Source organism: Odocoileus virginianus, unplaced genomic scaffold (assembly GCF_023699985.2).
Source record: "Odocoileus virginianus isolate 20LAN1187 ecotype Illinois unplaced genomic scaffold, Ovbor_1.2 Unplaced_Contig_319, whole genome shotgun sequence".
In the NCBI taxonomy this organism is placed as follows: domain Eukaryota; kingdom Metazoa; phylum Chordata; class Mammalia; order Artiodactyla; family Cervidae; genus Odocoileus; species Odocoileus virginianus.
The window spans coordinates 1-6,034 of record NW_027224636.1 but is presented as its reverse complement, the minus strand read 5'-3'; the positions used below and the strand labels follow the sequence as shown (position 1 = coordinate 6,034).

Below are 6,034 nucleotides of genomic sequence, written 5' to 3'. Positions count from 1 at the left end.
CACCACACAGTAGCCCATTTTGGGGCAATATTTTGGCCCACTGCTGTGTAAGCCACTCAGGAAATTTACCTGAACACTGGAGGACATCATCAAAGACATTTCAAATTGCAAATGATACTTGACTCTAACATCTAGAAATCCGGACTGGTTGCTCCCTAGGTTCAGAAGCTGGTTTATAATTTGCTCCAACCATGAACCTTTTTGTCTTCACAGGAATGCCTCTTAGAAATACCTGATTGCTTGCACCTTAGAAGCCTAACTTTGAGAGCCCACCTGCATCACTGCTTGTAGAAATGGATTTAAAGATGTCTAGTTAAACCTACTATCAGGACTAAGAGACTGGCTTAATGAGACACAATCTACCAACTTGGCTTCTGGACTGTGAAACTCCATAAAGAAGGTTCAAAGGCACAACTGCAGAAGAACAAACTTCGCCACTCCACAAGGTGTTTCTTTAGCGGAGGGTTAATTTAGGCTGATTGTTCTTAAGGAGCAGAGAACTTAGGAAGTTGTTCTTTTTCTGTCCCCTTAGTTGTCTAAAGAATTGAGATAAAGGGCCTGTTCCTGGAATACAACTGTAACCAGAAATATCTGCAAAGAGAAGGGGCTGGTGTGGTGGGGAAATCTGGCAGGGCTCAGCGATCAGAGCCCACTCTGTGGCCCGGCAAACACTCTTTGTAACCATACTTTCACTTTTTCATTTTCCATGGCAAATGCCTTTCTCCCCTTTGAAGTTCTAAACCACTGACAGTATTTAAGGTGAGGGTTTCAGACATTTTAGCAAGTTATTCTGTTTTCCCAGGTCTCTCCCTTGTACATATGTTATTAACTTGTTTGATTTTTCTCCTGTTTTAATTTAAAAAAGGGGGGGGGGGTGGGATAAATAGCCAGGGAAACAGGGAGACAAGGAAAAACAGGTGGAAGCCCAGAAGTCAAAGAAGAAAGGGTCTCAAGGAGGAAGGAGGGATTGGCTATGTCAAATGGTAGTGACATATCTAGTCAGGAGGACTGGGAACTTGCTGAGAGATTTAACAAAGGAGAGTCAACCATGGGTCTGAGAACAGCAGTGATCTGACGGCAGGGGCTGCAAATCCAACAGAATGGGAGAAAAAGAGGACAGCGTGATGAGCACAGACGAAGTTCATGGAGCCACATGAAGCTGGGAGCAAATAAGGCTCCCTCTCAGGGGGCGAGCATGTGTGGGGCTTCAGGAGGGAACACAGACCCCGGAGTCACTGTTCCACAGGCCCTGAGACACAGTCCCCTCAGGGACACATTCCTGGCTACCTGAGAGGACAGACAGAGCATGATGATAAGATTATGAACTGTGATCTGGGCAAAAGGGAGAGGTCTCAGGTCTCCTCACTTCACTAGCAGAGCAAAACGGTTCTGGCGAAACTGAAATGTTAGAAAACAAACAGCAACTGGAGAAATGTTTGTGAAACTGTTTACCGGGGCAGTTGGCCATTTGGCTATTTAGCAAGCTAGCATTCAGCAAATTGGTCTAGAGTAGCCTTGACTTAGGATGACCAAAAATACATTGACTGGCGTGTTCGTCTTTACCTCACCTGCTTTCAGGGCCTGGGTTTCTGGTGGGAGAGAATCAAAAGTCTGTGATCCTGCACACATCAGCTTCTCCACTCTCTCAGCGGTAATGTCGAGGGGACTAGGAAGCTTCTGACACACCATAGCTGAAGTCTGCTGTTAAGGCCTCAAAAGCCTGAGCAAGCGCTCTTCACCCCGGCAGAGACAGGCTGTGCGCAAAGTACGGGAGTAACAACCTGTCTACACGATGCCTGGCCTGTAAGGAAACACTCCGGAAGTCACATCTCAAAACGTGGATACAATCCCAGGGAGTTCATGGACGCTCTAGAGCCCAGAAAGGATGTCACGGTAGATACTTTAACACTGACATCCTACGGAACAAATGAGGAAGGACAACAGAGCTTAGGAGTTCAGCTACCTGTGACCAAGTCCTCAAAATCTTTCACAGTTTCAGTCTCTAACAACTGGCATAAAACCACTATCAGCCACTAGCTGTGTCATTCCAATTTTAGTATATGTGCTGCCAAAGTGAGCACCAGCCACTAGCTGTGATACAAGCAGGCCCTCCAACAGAGCGAGGTCACCATAGGGATCTGTGTTTATTACAGCTCTGTGGTCCACTGTTGGCCCACTCCCCAGACACTGCACTCTCAGCCCACCCCATGGGTACTGCTAAGTACACACAGATCAGTGACAAGAAGGTTTTAATAATCTAAATTCCTCTATAAAATTACTTTGGTTAGGACTTCCCTGGTGGTCCAGTGGTTAAGACTTCACCTTCCAATGCAGGGGGTGTGGGTTCGATCCCTGGTCAGGGAGCTAAGATTCCACATGCCCGGCCAAAAAACCAAAACATAAAACAGAACAAAAGCAATGCTGTAAAAAATTCAATAAAGATGCTAAAATTGGTCCACATAACAAAAGTCTTTAAAAAAAAAATTTTAAAAAAAAGAAGAAGATAGTTTAAATTCACCTACAAAATGACTTTAGTTAAGGTAAGCCACTTAAAATCAAGTCTTTTTGGAATCACTAATTTGAGAGGAAGTATAAACAAGGTAAAGACAATATGGGTTATAATGAACCAGTGATCTTAACACAAACATCTAAAGTATCTACTCCTATGTAAATCTTAGTCTAAGAGTTTTGACTTTATGGATTAAGAAACAAAAATTTAAAATGTTTTTTAAGAACATTCAGATTTGTATTAATCTTAATTAGTATTAACATATTCATTTCTAAAGTACAGTTTCATAGTAAAACATTATATAACCCCAGAAAAAACTTACTTTGAATTGGCATGCGTTATTTTCAGAGGACCTCCTGATGGCCAATAACACACTCTTTTTTATTGTTCTGTCAAATCTATGATTTCATTAACAACCATTAATATAAAGGATACCAAGAACAGCTTGAGATATGGGCAGCCACTGACTGCAGATAGCATTGATCTGAACTCTAGGATCTGAATGCCGTGCCTCTCGGGCTCCGATTTTTAATCCTAAAGAAGTCACGATTTTATCAGTTTTTTCTTTGTCCCTATAGTAAACGAGAGATGGGTGGATGGGAGGTGAGATGAGAGAAAGATCACATCAAGATACAAAGGGGCAGTGAGGAAGAGAAACACAACAGCACACGACACATTTATTCCTAATGCACTACTTGACTATAAAAAACAAAAATGCTGGAGGGGGGCTCCTGCCATAGGATTAAACTGCTCAACCTCTACTTTTCACTTCCAAATGAACTTCTCTTGAAAATGTCCCATGAAGCACCATTCCACAATCATCTTAAACATGCTATGTCAACTGGTAAAGCGATTTTATAAATAAATACTAAAACCAAAAATCATGATTCCACTGCTGGTACAAGTTGGAAATTTACTAAAGCAAACTTTCTTTTCCATTTGTATCAGGCAAAGTTTTTTCCCTAAGTGACCCCATGAGTGATCCTCAATATCAAGCAGCTTTTCTACTACATTTGCTATTTTACATTGAACTGAGTTTGTAAAAATCAAAGTCTATGTTTCTTCCCATCCTTTTATCTCTTTGCCTCAGCACTCTATAAAATATTTCTGTTCTGTCCCTCCCATCACCCTGTAATTGGGTTACACATACTCCTTTAAATGGTTTCCAAGCTCTGTAAAGGCTTTCTTCACTTTCCCAGTCTACCTAGCTTTCGGAAGGGTAACTCGTCAAATTGCAAATTACACTGCCCAGAGATAAACAATTTATAACTGTCTTACTTTTTCAAGAGAGCATCATACAAACTCCATATATTTTCCAGGATCAACTGTACAAATAAAGGTTTCTTTCCTTTTGCCTGTAAAATAAAAAAGGATGTGTGGGTTTAAAATTTCTGAATATTTCATCACTATCTAACGTATTCATTCTTGATATGCTTTGTTATCGATGCTTCACTTCTACTAGAAAATACTTATTCAATAACAAAGTGGAGGAAAGTAGCTACATGAATGCTTTAAACAGCCAATAATCCACAGTCAGTTACAACTCACTCTTCTCTTTCTGAACCGTGGACACCACACATGAAACCACTCAGGGCGCGGTGCAGGGAGGTGGATACATCATTGCGCTGTCCTCCCACTGCCTTCAAAAGAACACATGGCACCCAAGCTGAGAGCTAAAACTCCACTCTAAAATGTCCATGGACTTCGTTCTAAAGGGTGTTCTTAAAATAGGAACACTGTTCAACTTCAAGGAAGAAGATAGTAAAAAAACAAAACCCCTACTATTTCTCTTATCAAACTATACAAAATCACAGCATATGCACTTTGAGATGAATACTCTCATAGGTACAAGAGATGGAATATAAACTGAAACCCTCTTTCTCAAGAGCTACTGGCAAGGTATTGGGAAATTAAGTCATTACCTTTGAATGACTAGTTAAAAAAAAATCGTAAAGGCCTAAAAATGTATGCATCAAGATGCCTATCATAGCTTTACTTAAAATATCAAAATATTTGAGAAACAGAAATAAAAACTATGTTCAATCTTACGAGAATGATTACACAAATGATAATGACATAACAGGGTGTTTATTACATGACAGGAATTGCTCTTAACACTTTTCTTGGATATTTCATATAATTATCATAATCACTCCATGAGATAAATATTACTGTCTTCAATTTGCAGAGGAAAGAAACAGACACATGTCACAGAACTAGAAAGTGGTGGAGCTCAGACTCAAAGAGAATCAGATTCTCAAGCTATGTTCTTTGCTACTTCACTCCACTGGCTCCTTTTAAAATTTATTATTTATTTATTTTTAAAATTTTTACAATGTTGTGTTAATGCTACTTTCTCCATTTGTCCCACTCTCCCTCCCTGTGTCCACAAGTCCATTCTCTACATCTGTGTCTCCATTCCTTCCCTGCAAATAGGTTCATCAATACCATTTTTCTAGATTCCATATATATGCATTAATATATTTGTTTTTCTCTTTCTTACTTCACTCTGTATTAATAGGCTCTAGGTTCACAAACCTCACTAGAACTGACTCAAATCTGTTCTTTTTTATGACTAATATTCCATTGCATAAATGTACCACACCTTTATCCATTCCTCTATTAATGGACTTCTAGGTTGCTTCCACGCCCTGGCTATTGTAAATAGTGCTGCTGTGAACACTGGGGTATCTGTGTCTTTTTCATTTATGGTTTTCTCAGGGTGTATGCCCAGGAGTGGGGTTGCCGGGTCATACGGTAGATCTGTTCCTAGTTTTTTAAGGAACTGATACACTCTACTGTTTATAAAGAACTTTCAATGATAAGTGAAAATGGTCACAATAGGATGTCAAGTGAAAAAGCAGATACATTGTATAAACAGCATAGTCTCAGTCTAGGGATATATGTTATCTAAACAGAAAGAATGAAAGAAATGAAAACCAAACCATTAGCAGTGTTGGCCTGTGGTATTTTTTTTCTTTCCTATAGCTTTATACTAAGGAATGCCTTCTGAAAGGAATATACATGTTCTTCAATGAGAATACATTTATAAAATCCTTAATTTTACATTAAAAAAAAAGTCTTTAAGAATAGCCTCCTTCCTTTGAGGATAGGGGACTCAGCAGCCCTACAAGACCTCCACCAACAGAATGAAGTGCTCCAGGAAGCACCTGCCTCACCCATCAGCAATGCATGGTGACTGGTGTTCAAGGAGGAGGCCTTGGCTGAGGCTAGGAATACAGGCCACACAGTGACGTCTACAAGAGCTGTCTCTTTAGGAAGGGGACACACAAATGCATGATGCAAAATATGTGTCTTCAAGTTCACCGGCCCAGGATCTGGGATTTCTGCTCCTCTTAAACAGGAAAAAACACCACCACCACCACCACCACCACCATGCAGTCCTTTGATCCTGATAAAGAACTCTATTTAAGCAATACTTGGACATAAGACACATGAGCTTTAGCCAAATATATACAGTAGAAAATCTCCCAGAAACTGAGGCAAATTACAAGTGTGTGAGGC

The 6,034-nt window shown here is 40.3% G+C and overlaps 1 long non-coding RNA gene across 1 annotated transcript; it reads right to left on the bottom strand.

Moving 5' to 3' along the window:
* Positions 1–1,569: 1,569 nt before the first annotated feature.
* LOC139034304 (uncharacterized) lies at positions 1,570–3,897 on the bottom strand. Its single transcript, XR_011486702.1, has 3 exons — positions 3,788–3,897; positions 2,945–3,081; positions 1,570–1,691 (listed from the first exon to the last, which is right to left on the bottom strand). It is a non-coding gene; the product is annotated as an uncharacterized lncRNA (long non-coding RNA).
* Positions 3,898–6,034: the final 2,137 nt, after the last annotated feature.